General features: G+C 37.6%; 1 long non-coding RNA gene across 1 annotated transcript in view; it reads left to right on the plus strand.

The window, feature by feature from the left end:
- Positions 1–10748, plus strand: part of LOC125746775 (uncharacterized) — a 34828-nt gene extending 24080 nt beyond the window's left edge. The window contains exons 2-3 of the long non-coding RNA XR_007399049.1: positions 10371–10452; positions 10606–10748. This is a non-coding gene — a long non-coding RNA (uncharacterized LOC125746775). The remainder of the gene's footprint in view (positions 1–10370; positions 10453–10605) is intronic.
- The last annotated feature ends 9555 nt before the right edge of the window (positions 10749–20303 follow it).

Below are 20303 nucleotides of genomic sequence, written 5' to 3' on the forward strand. Positions count from 1 at the left end.
ATCAATATCAAGAGCCTAACATGTAGTAGGGACACCTAGTGTCTTCAAAACAGATGAAGTCCTCTTAGGATACTGTCATACACTCCTGAACTGGGTGTAATGCGATAACAGATCTTCCTCATGCAGAAAAGCCTCCAGTTTTTTGAGGGACAAAGGAAAAGGAAATGTACTTCAGAGTCTGTGGTCCAGGATGTCCCATAAACGGTTTTGATGATTAAATAGCGGAGAAGGCATTTGACTGCTCTTGAATTTGTATGGTGGCATCTTGGAATATGGCAACATCATGAAGCCACAGTGGTTCCATGTCACGCATGCACACCTACGAGCAATTTAGCATCTCCAATTAGCCTCAGCATGTTTTTGGACTGTGGGGGGAAACCGGAGTACCTGGAGGAAACCCCACGACGACATGGGGAGAACATGCAAACTCCACACACATGTAACCCAGGCGAAGACTTGAACCCGGGTCCCAGAGGTGTGAGGCAACAGTGCTAACCACTGCACCACCATGCCGCCCCTACTTTCATCCATATAGTGTATATATGGCTGTCTGGGCAGGACAGGAAGTAGAATTAAGTGAAATTAGGAATGCAGGGAAGGAATAGGAATGTAATTAGGGGGAAATAAGGGGAAGAAAATTAAAAGAAAAACACCTGAAGAGACACAAGAAAACAAAGTGGGTTTCAGTTCACAGACAGACTCAGGGCTGGTCCAGGTGTTGGGGCCTGGATGAGAGAGATAACAGGCCTAAGCCTTATTTATGGAGTCGTAACCAGGCACTAGTGAGGAGAATGAATGTGCCTGTCACCTGACCTTGTCCCCGCCCACGCACCTTCTCACAGTATCATCCTGTCATCGCTAATCCACTGCAGGGTCAAGGAGGGTCAGGATGGGGGGGCCAAAGGACGGACATACGAATGTTACGCACTCAATCAGCAGTGAAAGTCACAGCCACAACTTAGACTCTCTATCTACCTACATGCTATTATTTATTATTAATATATAATTCTCAACCAGTGTTCATCTTCTACATACAATAACTTTAGCTTAATAACTAAATCAGCATCTTATCACGTATGCTTTTGAAATACTACAACCCTGTTTCCAAAAATCATATAAACCCATATTTAATTAAAAATAGAACACAGACAGCATATCAAATTTTGAAACTGAGAAATGGTATTGTTTTATGACAAATATATGGTCAGTTTGAATTTGAAGACAGTGTCTTTCTCAGAGAATGCCTTCCTACACCAGTCCACATTCTGTGCATATTACAACAGCATGGCTCTGAGTAGAAGAGTCCGGGTGCTTGACTGGCCTGCCTGCAGTCCGGACCTGTCACCCGCTGAAAACATTTGGTGCATCATGAAACGAAAAATACAACAACAGGAGACCCTGAACTGTTGAGCGGTTGAAATGCTGTATCAGGCAAGAATGGGACAACATTTCACTTTCAAAACTCCAGCCACTGGTCTCCTCAGTCCCCAAACATTTACAGCGTTTTGTTAAAAGCAGAGGTGATGCAACACAGTGGTAAACAAGCCCCTGTCCCAACGTTTTTGGGATGTGTCGCTAGCATCAAATTCAAATTGAGCACATTTCTCATTTAAAAAAATAATTTCTCAGTTTGACACAATTGATATGTCATCTTTGTTCTATTCTCAATTAAATATGGGTTTATATGAATTGTAAATCATTGCATTCTGTTTTTATTTACATTTTACACAGCATCTCAACTTGTTTGGAAACAGGCTTGTAATTCCTGTTCTGCATTCTGGCAGTAATACACACCTGAAATACAGATAGACTGATATAGTCTGTTTTTGGTTTTGTTGAAACTGCTCAGTCTTTTAAGAATAGAGTGTATGATTTATTTTGTACATTATTACTTAAAAAAAGAAGAAGTGATGGTCATGTATGTCATTCATTATTAGTTGTACGATGTAAACTTCATATCCATGTTACTGAGGATGAGGGTTGATTACTCTACCCTGTTAAATAATTGTCCCCTGGGTTGATTAGCAAAGACTAGGGAGCATGACATGGAGCATACAAAAGTATTAAACAATAATTTGTCTGTGTGCTTTCGTTTAATTCACGCACGTCACCTGCACAACTACAAACGACACATTATATTCCTAACAATTGTGTGTATTTATGACCCATACATGGTCTGGGAAAAATATAAATGTATTTTCACATGGTCAGTAATGGGCAACTTAAGGATTTGACCCTTAGTGGGGTTGCCACATTCAATAAAAAATAACATTTTTAGAGCAGAGGTCGGGGGTGGGGGGGTGTGGAGTGGGGGGTGTTTGCTGACTAGAATTTGTGTGGCATGTGTATGAAAATTAAGGATAAATTCCTAGTAGGTTTAGAAAAATAATTTTTCAGGGGGCTGACAAAAAATAAGGTGGCAAAAGACCCTTAAATTACGGTCGAAACTCTATGGTCAGTGAAGAGTTACAGTGTTTTTGAACATTATTGTTAAAGAAACTTAATGAAAAAGACATAAACGAATGGAAAAACAAGATATGTGACCTCTGTATGACGATGGACTGCTTTCAAGAAAGGTATTACAAGAGCCCTTAGTCATTTCCAACGTCTTTATTTTAGGGGAATTCTCTCCATTGTCAATGAGCTGGTGTAAGGAATTGAGTCTAGCTTTTCCAAGTCATGTTACTTCAAGTTGCATCACTCGCTAATCCAGACGAGCAGCAGACGGTTTAGACTGCTGGTACATTGTGGAGCCTAATCAAAGCCCTTGGGATCTGTCTTTTCTAACGCAGAAAGACTTTAATAGCAGGAACTCATCGCACAATTCTGCATTAAGCCCATGGGTCTCACTTGGCTGGTGTTTTGATAGCTTCTTGGCTAGTAATCCAAATGGAGCCCGTTCCCAAATTTCACAATATCTTAATGGCTTTTCTGATGTGGACAATGAGAAAGAGCAAAACAAAAGTATAATGTGTTTTTCTCAGTAACCATTTAGTAAAAGCATGGGAAATGCAAAATAAACCACATACACATCTGTATTGCTTTAGATAGTTAGAGTTATTAACGTTAAATAGTTTTTCTCTTTTTTTCCAATATTGGGCTGATGGCTCCCATTGATCATAGGTTATTTGTGTTAAAAAAAAATTTGTTGATGGTTATGCAAAATAATGTTTTTACCATTGTTTGTTTATGATTACATTTTATTAAGCCTTAGATTGGCTGTGGTGCTTCCTGACTTTTGGAATGAATGCCTTCGGAGGGCTCACTCTCTGCGCGTGCAGGTGTTTCGAGTTGATATGCGACGGATCGAGGTATCGAGAGCGTTTTATTGTTTTCAGTGAGCAACTTGAGCTTAACATGCAAATCACACCCAGCTGGTTCTCACACACAATTTGAAACAGGGCAAGTGCAAATGAGATAAAGCCGGTGGGAAACATCTGGGGAAACAGATGAAAGAGTCTGCGGAGAAATGAGTTCAATCCCAGTCCGGTTTCTGTTATTCTCAGGTTCTCAGGGTTAGGATTTGTTTGGTTGTGTTTTGGGTCACTGCTTTAATCAAACTTTTATGACAGAAATATGTAAAGGTTACACCTTGTAGTAGAAAGGAATGTTGTGTAACTATGTATGCATGAGATCAGCTTTAGAGATTAATCTCTGAAGTAGAGATTAATATAAAGGCAAGTATTTTTACTTCAAAAACTGTAGAGAGCTTTCTTCCTTTTGTAGTGTTGGACATCATTTTTGTTCAGTTTCACCTTTTGGAAAAATATGCAATATATCGCTCTGAGAAAAAAGCGGGAAAAGTATGAGAAACTTGGAGGAATAAGAAGGAGAAATTACACGTGGATGAAAGCAAATTAAAGTAGGTTTGCTGGAGCGACATGTTTACCTAAGTGTGCTGAAGCGGCGTACATGTTTATAACATCCACTGAGTCAAGGATGGTCAATATTGCCACAGGATTATTTCATTCAGTTGTGAAGTTGAGGAGAATATAAAGACTAAAACCTATAAATATGTCTCACTGAAGATATAGAAAGGTAACCGTTTGGAGTTTTTAATATGGTTATTTTAACATATTTGGAGCAAGCAGATAAATATCAAATAACCATTTTGAATGAAAGTAACTTCATTTCTTTTTTTTTCGCTGGTTTTGATTTCCTCTGGATTCCATTATTTTGCCATTATTGTTTTTCTTTCTCCTTCCCATTTTGTTGTCTTGTTCATCTGCCATTTGCTCCATAATAAAAGGTACTTAATAAAGACGAGGTCCAGTTATGCTAACCCTCAATCTCTGCATCCATCCATCCATCCATCCATCCCTCATCTTTCAGTCACTAGCCCAGTATATATCCTGGGTCCTGAGTCCTGGGACGTAAAGCAGGGGGCTTCGTGAGCAGAATGCCAGTCTTCCCAAACTAGGTAGGGATTCATTTGAAAATACAACTGTGTCATGTTTAAAATCTGTGTCTAACTATTAAAACAATTAAATATGTTCATTTAAAAGGTATTTTTTATATATTTTATTTAAAAATATTTTTCAAATTTTCATGTAGAAAATCAAAAAGTATTTGTGCGAAATATTACTTGATCAATTGATAGTCACGTCTTAGTCATGTAACATATGCCCCCTGCTGGATAAGCAGTTAGAAGATGGATGGATGGATGGATGGATGGATGGATGGATTTTATTTGCATTTTTTTCAGGCTCATAAATATTGGAATTTGGAAAATGTACTTCAGTCTACATCATTTCCTGTATAGTGATGTGTTGATTCTTTAAGGAAGATAACCCACTAAACATTTTACCTTAAAATGGCCATAATCAAATATGACCTGCAGAACAGAAAATCCGTGGATTTTTGCCAGACATGCTGAGAAAATGCTCCCCCAGAGAAAGAGAACATGCATGTTTCTGCAAAAGAAGTCAGGCTTTCAATTTATACATAAAACTGCGAAGCTAGAGGTTTCAGGGCATCTTTACTCTCATACATTTTCTAACTTGGGTCTCATTGTAAGCTTTTAATTAGCCCAAACATTCTCTTTATAATTACTAACAGAGACACTTTTCAGGGTTTTCAGCCTTTTTAGAAACAACAAGGCCTAACTGAGAAAAAATATGGTCACAATAACTGAAGCTCAAATGATTCTGACAGTCAAAACCACATCTGAAGGGAACAGCTTCTCCTGCTGATTGTGCCAATTAGCAACAGTGTAAAGAAACACACTGAATGAATGCCCTACAGAGTAATGACTGTTTCCATAGTTGTAGTTCAAAGAAAGACATGACTACTGCATAATAGACCAAAGGGCGAGTTACTGTTAATAATTTTAACCGTATTTTTAAACAAATCCAGGCACTCCTGTAACATGTATACCCCCCAAAAACAAGGAAGTGTATGTACAGTATATGTGGTGTGATTCGTGACGTGAAATGTAAATCATTCACAATCCAAGATGATGAGGTCATCTGTTCCCAGGTGATGTCCATATGTTAAAGAGATAGACTTCTCAAGTTTTACAACTGAAGGTTGTTTCACACTTGACGGCAAAAATGTCTGCAAAAAAACCCGAGCTGGATGGCAGGGGGATAGCATGTCCCTTAATGTGGACATTAATACCCCCAGTCAGTTCACTTCAAAATAAATGCATAAAGTGATTCTTAGCTGTTGGATTGATTTTGGATATTATGATTTGCGTACAAATTTAATGTGATGCATATATGAACACAAATAATACTTTGACGCAAACTTTTTCACAGACTTTATTCATTTAAATAAAATGCAGAGATGGTTACAGATATTAGAGTCTGCAGACTCATTTGTGCAGTAAAATCAGAATCAGACCATTTCAATTTTTTCAAATTTTTTTTCAATTCTTGATGTTTTTTTCATTTTTTTTCCAAATAACTGCCTTTCTGATGTCTGATCCAATCCAGTGTGATTTTTTATACTATAAAGGCAAATGCTGCACATATAATGAATTACTCCCAACTGAAAAAGGGCAGAACATGTAGTAACATGTTTCTGAGCATGTATTTGTCATGTAACCTACACAGGAAAGGTCATTTGTTCCTGGTACAATTTTCAGCACCAAATGAGCTATAACCTTGGAACAACATAAGAGAGAAATAATTTTAAAATGTATCGGGTGTTTCTGAGTTTAAAGAAACTGCTACCATGCCTTATAGCTGTGCTCAGTCTCTGCCAAAATGATATTTCTCTGTTCTTGTGCCACAAAATAAACTATTTAATGTTTTATATGATGGATAAACAAACAAATAAATAATGAATAACTGAACTCCTGTTAACATCATTTCACATTTTATGATTTTGGAAAGCAGAAAAACACATAACACAACATGTAAATAATACAAAGAAATTCTGATTAGTGTGTTTTCACAAAAGCAACATTTCAAATTGGAAATTAAAACCACTATCTGCAATTCACAGAAAATGCAAGCATGAATTCAACCATGCATGTGGACGGCAAATTTATTGTGGAATGTTTTTATTGCGAGTAGATGATATGCACATGTCATGTACAGAACAAATAAGTTTTTCCTTTGATTTTTGGTTTCAGATCTTTTGTGAGTCATCTATAGAGAGAACCTAGGATAAAAGAGGCCAGCATGGAAGATGTCATCCAGGAGGAGATGCAGAACCTTAGAATAACATTCAGGGATAAGCAGGTCTTGCCGGCATAAATCAACCTTCATGAAAATATTGAGAAACATTTGGCAGAGTATCAGGGAAGAAATAACTTCCTGTTTTCAGGACAGATGAGGCAAGTGTGGAACTTGGCTGACATTGGCTCAGTTACGTCTGGCTTAGACCAAATCACTCTACAATAAGAAACTAATACCAACCATCGAGCAAGGAGGTGATCTCTTATGGTTTCAGTATGAATCATAAAACTAAGGTCCTGACTCTCTGAGGTCATAAAGGATTCCTGGACGTCCTTTGGAAGAGTAGGGGTGGTACCCAGATCTCCTGGCTAAAATTGCCCACTGTGGCCCTGTCAGATCTGCCCCCCTAATCATCCCCTATATCTAACTGGTGAATTCTCTCCTCCCCCTTCACCACCATAGCTGTGTGGTGAGTGTACTGGTGCATAATGGCTGCCGTCACATCGTCCAGATGGGAGCTACCCAGTGGTGCTTGAAGTGGCTCCCCATTGGGTCTGTAAAGTGCTTTGGGTGTCTTGAAAAGCGCAATACAAATCATTCACTCACTCACTCACTCACTCACTCACACTCATTCACTCACTCATCGGTTCATCAGCTGGAGGAACTATGAATGCCTGGAAATCAAGCTGGAACTTAGTGTGCAGGTGCACCATATGATGGATCTGAGCAGCCTAGTTTAGGCCCTGAACATTAGAATGTTCTGGTTCACAGTCCTGTTAATGAATGACCAATAATGGAAGGATGTGCTTATTTGCAGTGGCAAACCTAGCGATGGAATGTCGGGGCCAGCTTTCCACCTGGAGCAACTGCATGTTGCATAACTTAACTAAATAAACCATTATATTAATGTCAGGCATAAAATGTATCTTGTTTGTTCAGTAATATTCCCTTTTATCTAATATTCCTTACATTTAATATGAAAAATTATGCAAATTGGAAGAAAATCTGACAGAGGCCAAATTCTTTTTTCTTTTCTCAGTACAGTTTTTTGCTGATTAATTCAGTTAAGATGAATCTTAATGATTAGCTGTCTCAGGTATATGTGATGTTATTCATTTTAATGCACTATATTATTGTGTTACTTTTTGATGCTGTAATACTGTGTCTCAGTGATTGTGTCCAAGCCACCTTGTGCAGAGCATCGTAATGAGCAAATTAGCATATATCCAGCAGGCAACTAGGGTTTATAACCCTTATAAAAAGGCTCAGGTGACTTTTTGGGGATGTTTTTAGGGATGGATGGGGCAACTATGTTGGCAAAATTATCATATGAAAAGAATCAGAATTACTATAGTTTGTTTTACGAAATTCTGAAAATTTGAGGCACTTCACAGCACCCCCAGAAGGCCAGTTTCTTCATTGCAAGGCGACCCTCCGAGCTTGTGCCAACTTTACAAACCTGTACCAAGCACCTGTAACAGATTCTCTGTTCTTCTGTCATGGACAAACAAACGATTACACTAATTATAAATTTTTCTACAAATATATTCTGTATTTTCCCTACTTTTACATTTAATAACATTATTACTGGCGTAGCTTCACTTCTTTCCGAAACCTAATAGCGTCCATGCAGGAAATAAGGTCGGTTATAACACAGAATGGTCTAAATAACATGACAGTTATGACTGGACTGATTTAAAAAATATTTTCCAATTTTCATTTTTTACTAGTTGTCTAAAACAAATAACATTTATTTAACGCAGCATGTTTTTGGTAGTTTTTTGTTTTTACTCTACAGGGATTGACTAGGAGCCAGAAACTGCAAAAGCACAGCCGGGGAAATAAATTCTCACCACGCCCCATATTCTTGGCCCATCTGTCTGCCTTTTCTCTCGTACACCAGGCTTTCTGCCCTACGATATGTAACCAGTCATTTTTTCCATATGTATCCGAGCTCCTATACATTACACAATACACTTTCATGGATAATCTCAAACAAAGTTTTCATACTCCATCCACCCGCTCGTAATTTCTCCAGTTGAAGTGATTATTAAACATCATTCGGCACTTTGTCGGTACACGGAGCTTGAAATGTTACCATGGTATCCTAATGATATTGCCATACAATCATTAAATGTAATATTTCAAAACAAGTACTAACTGACATCACCAAATGGACGCTGACATATGAAGTTTGTTTAATAATTGTGTTTTTTTTTTTTTTAGTTTTATCCTTCTATGTCATGTGATTTGGTATTTAAGGTTGGTGCCACATCTTCTGTAAGGGAAAACTATCTGTTCGCATTTAAACGCCTATAGTAACAGTAATTGCCCACTAACTTATAGCTAATGGAATGACTCCCTTCAGACTACAACAGAAAAAAATTCTAATGAATCCTCATTCAGGCTTTTTTCCAGCTGAACTCAAAAATGAACAAATTCCTAGGACTATTATTTGAAGGGTCTCACAGTAAATCCGTAAAGCATAAATCTGACGGACCATGTAAACATTTTCTGTATATGTACTTGGCTGGTTATATAATGGAATTTCTAACCCTTACAGCAGGGTCCCCACCCCTCAGTCCGTGGCCAGTATTCCACCGGGCAGGGGAACACTGGGGCTGTTCCAGGGGGGTTGGTTAATTTCCAAAAATAAACTCAGAAACGTTTAAACACATAAAATGACTGATAGATCCACTGTCCACTGGTAACCTCCCCCACTCGCCCAGTCTGTGAAATTCTCATATGATGTATACTGGTCTACTGACATCAGGATCAGAGTCAGAACTCACTTAATTGCCAGTATGTACAAACATACCAGACATATTTGCGGTCCAGTGCCAAACATGACGTACATAACAATAGTACCAGAAAGACACGTGAAAGACTTCACAGAACTACAGGAACGCAAATAAGAATACAAGACTTTATAGACGACAGAGTGCAAGACACCTTAAAAATATTAATTAACATAGTACAAGAACCATACATTTAAAGGTTCATTGTACTTCTTGAAACAATTGTTTAAAGAATATTGCAAATGAACCATGTCAGACAAGAGGCAGAGGGGAACTATCAAAAACTTTGGGAAGCCCTATTCTACAAGATATATGGTAACTGACTTGGGCTCCAGTTCACCAGTGGGCAAACATCAAACTGGCAGCCTAACAATGAGCCACGGCAAATTGTTACCTTAATCCTCCTAGTTTATTTACCAATTGATGAAATGTGTTGCTTTTGTCCTTTATTGTCACTCTGACAGAATTTTCACTTTCATTATTTGAAATACAAATAGAAGCATGAAATATAGGCGCCCAATAGGCCGCTTCTGCAAATCCAATCAAGTGACAAACAATGCAAGCACAACACAAAAGTCAAATGGCAGCGAGAATAAATTGTGAAGGTTCATTTGAATTTGTAATTGCTTGTGGTCACAGAAGTTGGATGGAGGCGCAGGAATGTTAGGTTAATAAAACAAAAGGGTTTTTTTCTTTAATTAAATGGGAATAAAACGTAAAACATGGAGATGGTGTCTTTATGAAAAACTCCAAACAAGGTACAAACTAACAATAACAAAAAAACCTCTAAAACTCGAGAAGAAACCTAACATGCTGAAACTCTGCACCATATATGGAGCCAACCAGAATTACCTGAATTCTAAATCTACCCAGCTGACTCCAGATTCGAAACTGTCACGGCTTAATAAGCCGGGTTTCATTAACTGAGGTGTCTTTTTTTGTCTAGGTACGGCTGGTGATCAGTTTCCATGGAAATGCAACTCATCAGTTGCTGGTTCGCAACAGGGAGCATAAAAAAAGCGAATCAGGTTAATCTTCAACATAATCATGTAGTATCTATATTTTGAAATATGTGTAATTGCCTGACAACACAGGCCTTGCTCTGCCTTAGCACCCTGGCAAACTTCTTTTAATCCGCATAGATAGAGCACTTACCAAGTTACTCATCTTGATTTCCTCAGGCCTGTTTTGATGGAAGGAAGCCATTGCTCCTTTAGTTCACTGAGGCGTGGCAAGCGTCTTGATCAAGCCACAACAGGTAACAAATCTCACATACACACACTTATAATTTATTGTCTTTTGTTAAATGCTTGGTGTTCAGGAAATATTTGATCCTAGAGACCAAAAGCACCAGGACAAGGTCTGATTGAACACAACAAGCTGCATGTTGTCATAGCAAGAATTGTACTTATGCAAGTATTAGAAATATATAACTACTTAACAGGGATTGGGAAGCCATTCTGGCATCATTTGTTATAAGCTCACTTTTTATGATGGGAAAATGACTCATTTATATGAATCTTTTATAGTGATATATTATTTAAACTACTTTGACCAATTAATTGCCTGGGCCATTGTTACTCAATTAAAAGGTTTCTGTTCAGCGCTGCAATTTCACCAGCTGTTTTCTTGATTGTGCTCATAGAGTAAGATCTTCAGCGCCTATGATATGCAATGGCTTGCCCTCTGAGTTCTTAAACCATTTGTTGATTCATTTAATTATGCTTTATTGAATGATGCATAAACAAAGCGATCCATCATATTTGAAAGCGTGTTGGAGAGCAGAAGCATGCTGTTGGTTTGGCAGTGCAAGGCACCAGATCAGAGGGGAGGGAATGAATTAAAGAGTGAGTATTTTTCATCTGTTGCCTGGAGAATATGTTAACAGTTTGGATTCAATCCATGTGAGAAGACATTGAGATCTTAGTCTTTATTTGTAATAGAGAAAATTTCAAAGATTATTCATTTTATTAATATTCTGTTGGCTGTATTAATCTGGAGCCTGAGTAATGGCCATATATGAGCTATGTAGACGATACATTTGAAGTAAAATTTTTGGTTTCCCCATCTCAGATTTATAAATCCCAAAAATGATCTTAAATTCAGAGGATAAACCTCGACTGAACACGCATGCAACTGCTGAACCATACTTGACCCTCAACATTCTACTCAGTACTAGCCCATATAATAGCATGTCTGATCTTTTCTCTGCTCTAATCGTTCATAATTTATTTTCTTATACAGTCTTCCGCGTTAATTCACAAGAACAGACCGAGAATATGGTCTGGAATCAAGCGGATGGCGGCTTGGTTGGGTCTAATTAATATGTATTATGTAGAGAAATGATTGTGGATGACTGTAAGATGATTCAGCATTGTAAAGGCATTGTAAGTTACATGGTGTGCATTCTGACTCGCGTGAAAAAGGCGATAAAAGGGCTAACTTCCTGTGAAAGGTATTTTGAAAGGTATCTATACACGCAAAGGGAAAAAAAGAACAATTACCTTGAACAGTAATGGAACGGATTGCTTACCTTTCATAGGAGAACAAAATAATGATGCTTTATTTGCCATTCGTACAAGCAGAAGTATGGTGCACAGGAATTCTTTGCCTTTTGCATATTCTATCTTGCTCTCCTATGAGATCAATATCAGCAATTTATCCAGCACCTATGGGGCAGAACTTGGGACTCAGAACCATCCTCCGGGCCCAACAAGCTCCTAATCAGCAGAACTACCAATAAATATATCACCCTTCAACCTATTATCCAATGGAATCCTTGACAGAATACAAAAAAAAAAAAAGATTCTTACATTTTCTTCCATCTATCCATCTGGAGATCAGACCAATAATAAAACCTTCATATGACCCATATGCAAATTTTTAAAATGCAGTTTGTCTATTCATGCATCGGACGATATGTATAACAGTCCATAATATGTGCAGAGAAATGCATTTTGTGTTATAACAGTGGGATTTGGAGCAGCTGCTCTTCCAGAAATGCCCACAAAGTAGAGACTAACCTCTGGTTTTTGTAGCCTGTCAGTCATATGCAAGAGCCGGCACTCATCCTGTGAAGTGTCACATTTTCAGGAAGCCTTTTATTTTAAATCCACAGCATGGGGATTTGGAACCAGTTGTGTGAAGCCCCACAGCAGGATACTGAGGTCAGTCTCTATGCGGATGAATGGTGATTTGTGAAAATCCAGGGGCTCGTAATTGCCGATAGAACAGTAGAGTGCCAAGGAATAACTGAGAATCCAGGACAGTGTGTGTGTCGGTCAAGATTAAAAGCCTGTTTTTTACACCTCCACTTTAAATACAGAAACATCACATGCGGGCCAAGTGACCAGGTCCAAGCCTTGTCATTGCAAAGCAGAAACACCCATAAATCTATTTGCTGGAATCTGTCATATTTACATTCTCCTGCCTACTCAAATACTCAAAGGATGGAAGGAAAATGTGTAATAGTAGAGCTGCAAAAATGATATGAAAAATGATTAAATGATATAAAAAGTATAGGGTCCCTTTTGGTGGGGGGGGGGGGCTGTTATTCTGTGTTAATGTTTATTGTTTCAGTGATGAAGAGAATGATAATGAGGGGTTGAATTTAATTACAAATGGAAAATTAAAATTGATACAAAGAGTTAAATATTAATAAGTAAAAAAAATAAAGTCTGTGTTCATTCTGGGTGGGCAACGTGATCTCTGTCATTTAATCTCCATATAACTTACCGTTGTTGTGGAATCATTTCTATGACTCTCTGCCATGCTTTGTTAGGTGTTGTCGCTTGTCTATGTACCACTAAGTCGCTTTGTTGTAAAAATGTAAAAATTCTGGTTCAGGGTTGATTGCAGATTTCCAGAAAACTTCATCTTCCATTACCTATCTGATTTAAGTAATATTTCTGTCTAAATCGTTCTGCACATAACTCTAAGCTATAATAAACAGAAAGTGTTTGCTAATGAGAGATCAGATGTCTCTAAGTTATTGGAAAAATACTCTAGTTTTAAAACAGAGATATAAACGTCCAGACAATGGCAATTTACATCATAAGAAAAATCTTCTTTACACACAATTACCTGGAAAGGTGATTATTAATAACCCATGCTCAAAGGTACTTCTTTAGAGCAGAAACATATATATAACACAACCAGTGTTATTGTGTTATATTTAATATCTAAATTCATCTTTAACACAAGATCAAAAGGTATCACCAAAATACAAATATATTTTCTTTACTCTTTTGTAAAATCACTGGAAGTGAAGCTGCAAAAGGAAGCACTGAATAAATGGCTCGCAAAGTGGCCTAAAATACCTACCATCTTCTTTGTGTTAAAGTCATGGCTTCCTTAATAAAAACAAAACGAAAATAACAATAAACAAACAGCAACATAAGCAATCCTCCTTGTTGGCTTTGCGTTGAGTCAGTTCCCCCAAAAGCTCCCCAAGTTGGCCTCTCCCAGGTCTGATGCTGGGGTAATCAGAGCCCCATTAGATGTGCTGACATTAGACACCATGATAGACAAATCGGTTTTTCTGTTTTTTTCCTCTGAGCCACGGGAAACGCGGCGTGATCCAGGCCCCATACAATCAGCACGCTATCAGGCGACATTAGTTGGAAGCTCTGGTTTCTGTTTTCCTCGTCCTTTTGTGGACGTTTCTTCTCAGGGGAGTCAGAGATAACCCTACCTGTCGCTCGCCTCGAGCTGAGATTAACCGATTGTAGCTTTACCATCAGCTCCGGTGTTTTCGTGACCTTTTCACGTTGCATTGTGTGTAAGGAGGGTAAGGGGAACAACAATAAATCTTTAGTTTTAACACCGGCTGAAAAAGCTCGGCTCAGGATGCCCAGGTACTGTTACCCTTCGTGCACAAGAAGGACACATTTTGACAAATGTCACTTTGACGTCTAATTGTTTTGCATGATTCCGTAAAACAGACTGCATGCAATTCTGTGACACAGTTTAATATCACTCAGTTCTGCAGAAAATTGTGCTGTTTAAATAAAGGGGATTTTCTTAAGCAAGTGATAACTTGCTGAACTGAGTAATGTGTACAGTACATTGTTTTACTTGAGTAATTTCCCTTTTAGGATTTGATACTGTGTCCAGCTTTTTATCACTGAAATCAAGCTTACCCCCTACTCTAATGAATTTTCATAGACTGACTAATTATGGGATAACTGTAGTTAGATCAATAGGCTGCTAAACCAATATAATTACTTTCCCACAGTTAGTTGCACATAGACATGGTGCAACTAGCACTTAATACTCATCTTAACAGCACCTTCTGTGTACGTGTGACCTCACTGCTTTGAAATTGCATGGTGCCTTTTTCCAGTGTTCGGTCTCCTATTCATGTTCATTTTCAGGTGAAGTTTAGCAGAGGTGGAGATTTCAGGTCTAGAAGGTAAAAATCCAGTTGAGTATAAAGAATCACAGTCACAGAGTAGTCAACTGGTTGAAACAAAATCTTGGTCTGGATTGGTACTCTCTGGACCTTAAATCTCCACCTTTGAATTTTAGAAATTACTACAATGAATGACAAAAATGAAACTAAATGATCGCTGCTGAGTGAGTAACTCATTTTTTGGACTAAAACTGAGCAAAAGTCAGAGTGATTACATTGCATTCATCTAAGTAGGATTTGTCAGGTGTGAATGTAAAAAGCCTCTCAACCCAACAGGGTGGTGATAACAGGCTTGAAATCTATGAAAACCGTAACCTTTTATTTACTCACTTTCGATACCAAGTCTTCAAAGAGCAACAGAAAACAAAATTTTGTCAATTCGTTTACATGAAAACCATAGTAGCACTGTGTGTCTGATCTAACTAGCTAGCTAGCATCCATTTCCCATTGGAGAACGATAAAACTAGTATGAATAGTTCATGTAATTTTTTTTATTTTTTCCCTTTTTTTTTCCACCCAATCAAATGGCCTCCAAGATGATTGCCTATGTCGGCAATAGGTGGGCCAGCCTTGTCCTGCATTGAACTCTCAATATCAAGTATTACCAAATCAAATGATCTGTTTCAAGTTAAAATGTGGTGTAGTTTTTTTTTTTTTTTTTTTACTTTTTAGTGTTTATTGTCACACTAAATATAGTAATAACAATTTTCATTTAATGAGAAATGAATATGTAATATGTAATACATTTACCACACAGACATATTTTCATAGCTGAAGAATTTGAAATTATGAAACGGAATGCAATTCATAGTGCACTTTAAATCCTAAATCTTGTAATGCAATCAAACTTTGTTCCTCATTGTACTGAGATAATAGTCATGCTTAGTCAAAACCATTGTGACCAAAATATATGCTTTGTGTTATCTTATGTGATTATACATAATCAGAGCTGACTTCAAACCGCAATGGATTTGAAATGATTGCGTGTTTCTGACAGGATGGTCACTCTCAGAACTTTCATGTGAAGTATCTTTCTTGTGGGGACGACAGGGGGAGCGGGCGAGTCATTAAGTGGAAAAGCGTGTTGAAGAAGATTCCATTTATGATCAAAGAAAAATAAAAGCAAGCTCATTTTGAGAGCAGGTAAGTGTGGAAACAAGAGGTTTGTCAAGAGATTTTGAACAATACTTTCCAGTAAATTAGACCATCTATATTGCCTTGAAATAAACCGGGAAAGTTCTTCAGTAGCGGACCCGGTTGAAGATTTTGAACATAATTAACCACTTCAGGATAATTACCCAACCAACCAGATGAAACTAAAAGTGTGTTTCTTATGTCCACATTGGAACTGCAATGTTTGGCCAAATAAATACAGGGTATCTTGTTTCCTGAGCCCCACTAATTAAACCAGAGCCTGTTTTAGTTCTGAGTGGCTTTAACCAAAGGAGTACATATTCATCTGAGTTAAATTTGAACACAAAACAGAATAAGATGGTTAACATACACGCTGTCCATCCATCTACTGACCGCTCATCCTGGATCAGGTCACAGAGAGCCTGGAGCCTATCCCAGGCTGAATAGCACACAAAGCAGGTACAACCTGGATGGCAGGTCAGTCCATTGCAAGGCCAATGATCCAGTCAATCATACTCTAGCGGCGATTTAACGACACCAGCTAGTCTAACTGCATGTCTTTGGACTGTGGGAGGAAGCCAGTGTGCCCAGAGAAAACCCACTGGACATGGAGAGAAGATGCAGACACTTGCAGAGCACTGCCTGGATTTGAGCCCCCAGTCCTGGTGGTATGAGGTCACCATCTTAACATATGGTGTCAGTGACAAATGTAGCGGGACCTCCCAAATCTGCAGTTTCAGTTATCCACTGTGTACCACGCTCTTAAAAAAATGGAAAATTCCAGAAATAAATAGGTCATAAGTCTCAAACTGTGCACTAAGCGAGTACAGGCTGTAACGTGATAAAATCTTCCTGCCCAGTTGAATCCAGTACTTGATTCATCTCCCATTGTCCCCATAGCCACACTTCCCAGTAGGACTGTCATCTAGTCTTGCGTTCTGCCTTGCTAATCGCATTCATTGTTGCGTTATAAATTTGCAGCATGATTTTCATTGCTCATCTGACATCCGTTGATACATATTTTTTCATTGTTCTATCATTTCTTGAGAATCAGAATCTTTTTCATTAGAGAATACAGTATTATATAATAATGTACAATGTACTTAATTTATCAAATGACTGTATTTACATTCACAAGATTCACAGTATATATGGGGTGTGCAGATGGTTGACTGTTATCCGCGGTTTCAGCCATCCTCGATAGGTCTAGAACGTATCAGCTGTAGATACAGAAGAATTGATACTGTATCAATTATCTGTAATGTACACAAGTATTATGAAAGAGAATCATTTTTTCATTTTTTTTTTGCTTTATATTTTTGAAACTTTTGTTTTCCTGGAATACTTTTTACACAAATTCTGTCTCTTATAGGCAGACATTTGCAGGTAGGTAACTGTGTGCAACTTATATGCCGATGGTTATGAGTGACTGAACATCAATGATCAATGACAGTGAAGGTTTAGGAACTTAGAGTGAGATATAACATTTTGTACAGCAAGAAGACCTTGCCTGAGGTCATGGTCAGAAGAATAGGTCCATGCAACAGGTCCATTGTGCTCCAAAGATTGTTTCCATCTTTATATGTCAGAGGATGAAATATCAGGCATTAATGATACAGTTTCAATTGTTTTGTGGCAGCTTTGTATTGGAGGTTTGGGTCTGCACATTTCAGAAATCTGAGAGAGTGGAGTTTTCAGGCCAAACTTTCAGCGTCGGTACTGTGCTTTAGTGACCTGGGGGCTGAGGTCTCATTCTCCGGGGTCGTAGTTCCAGTGAAGGGCTCAGTTGTCAGAAAATTACATTTTGCTCCTTTCCAGATCTTTTCAAGTTTCAATGTCCTTAATGTTTTGTAATTTTGAGTCCTTACAGTTATTATTGAAGTAGTTAGATGAATTAGCAACTATTCCGAAAACAGCCAGTAACAATAAATAATAATAAACAATGTATAATATTTTCCTGTTTAGGTCAATGTGATGGTGCCCAGGTCTGATGAAAAACAATACTTCAGTATGAGAACATTGCAAAGAAAAGCGTGATTGAAATACATGTAAAATATTCATATTGCAGATGTATTATTTCTAATGTGGCAGAGTTTGAGAAACTTGGGCTTAATGTTCTCAAGTCTTTACTGGGTGGTTTCCATGTGATGTTTGGTGGTGTCATGTGGTTCCTCACAATGCCAGACAGCAAAAATCCACAACTGGGGCAACTTCAATATCCCCAAAATCCCCAAATCAGCAGTGAGGACATTTCCTTAGGTACAAAAACAGATCACTGTTTGTTTGTTATTTACCATCTGCATACTCATATACGGTAATGCACATTCAAAGGTGTAACAGTGTAATAATTCTGAATAATAAAAAAACGAAAAGATTATTTGATCCGTATTTGTAAATAGCTTGCAGCAGACTTAGACTGATCATACGTAAAACGATATTTAGTAATGCCGTGAAACTGTGCCTATCAGATTTATGTTATTAATTCTCAATATTTGTTTCAAGGAATTGTGTTTGTTCAATTCATATGTTAACAATCTAGATTCCTGTATACCCGTATGTTTTCAAGGCAAAACCACAAAAAAAAACATTGGAAAGATACTGTCAAATGAATGAAATTTATCAAAGCTGGCGAGGACTGCTAGGGGTAGACTGGCCATGATATTAATGTTTTCAGGCAGCAAGTGTTTTTCTCAAATGTCAATGAAAAATATAAAATGGCAAAGAAAAATAAAGTCATCTACTGTAATTGTTCAGGGAAAAATGAGAACAAAATTTTTATCGGCCACAGGCATCACAGCATCAATGCTTTTCTTATGTAAAAAATAGCGTTAAATTATCACAACTTTACAGTCATTTAATATCTGTTACTGTAATCACACAAGTTAATATCTGCTCATTTTCATATATATTTTTTGTTATTTTGTTAATAATTTGCCAGGTTTTCCTTCCTCTTCATATAATTGTAACTTAACAATCCCTGGGTAGCATTTCAATACTTTCAGTCGACTTTGCAGTTAGAGTAGAAAATGAACTCAACACTTCATCTCACTAAATGTATTATAAAAACAATAAACATCTCCCACCAACCTCAAAACCACTGAAAGCTTAAAATGCGAGTTCATAAAAGCAAGCTGTTTATTTCATTTTACCAACAGTTAAATTAATTCTCTGACCTTTACAGCGTGATTACTGTTGTTGTTGATTATTATTTATTTATTTGGAATTTACTTTCTTGAGGGCGGAAAAGAAAATGATCAGGCAAGCATTAAGAACAAATTCAATAGCATTTATGTTGAATATCGATCCCTTTCCAATATATTTACATATAATAATACATTATTGTTATGATGATTATTATTACTGTGATTATTATTATTAATATTAATAGTAAAGTAACTACATATGGTGGTGTACCATCCCTTGTGCAAACGGACCACTGAAGCTGCATATTGCATGTTCGTTATTACAAACCATCGCGTTTAACCTGAATTTTTAATGTAATAGGCTTTATGGAGGTCCATTTGGAAGTAGGGCATTCTTAGTCTTGGGACAGCCTGTATATCCATAATCAGGACCACAGATGCTATAAACCCAATTCCAAAGCATGGTCGAAATAAAATTACTTGATTGAAAGAATTCAACTGTACATTAATGTATTTTAGGGCTAATGGACTCAATAAGTCCTTATGAATTATGAACACATCAGGCCCAGAAAACAATACAAATGCACAGTAGAAAGTGTAACTCGCAATATCCCAAAAGAAGGGGTACATCTGGCCTTTTGTATGTGGTAAGTTTCATAAGAGGTCTTTCACCCATTTTATGTGAGATCTTTCAGGAGGTCCTAGGCCACACCTTTCGCCCCTGGGTCACCTCAGGGCTACCTTTCATGGAGGGAAAAAATCTTTAGACACATCCTTCTCTTTTGAGTGTCTTCTTTTTGTTTAAATGAAAGCTAGAGGAAATTCGGCTATGGGATCCATTGAATAGGTGCAGTATCTCAAAGTCTGGCTGCATAGGTATAAGCTGTACGGCCTTCTCTCTGTCTACTGTATTGTACACTTTATTTTTGACAGGCCCCCTTCCCCCAGCTGCTATTTTTAGGATAAAAAATTATTTGACTCCTTTGTGTTGCATATCTGCAAGTCCACTCATACATTGACCAATTCTTTTGCAATACATGCAAAAGTGGTACGATCACAACATGATGCATAGTTGAAATTCAGTTAAATGAAAAAAATAACTCATGAAAATTAACTTCATCAATCAAATATTATGTGTGGATATTAATATCAAATATAAAAATCCTTTCATCTTCTACCCTCTTATCCT

Source organism: Brienomyrus brachyistius, chromosome 7 (assembly GCF_023856365.1).
Source record: "Brienomyrus brachyistius isolate T26 chromosome 7, BBRACH_0.4, whole genome shotgun sequence".
In the NCBI taxonomy this organism is placed as follows: Eukaryota; Metazoa; Chordata; class Actinopteri; order Osteoglossiformes; family Mormyridae; genus Brienomyrus; species Brienomyrus brachyistius.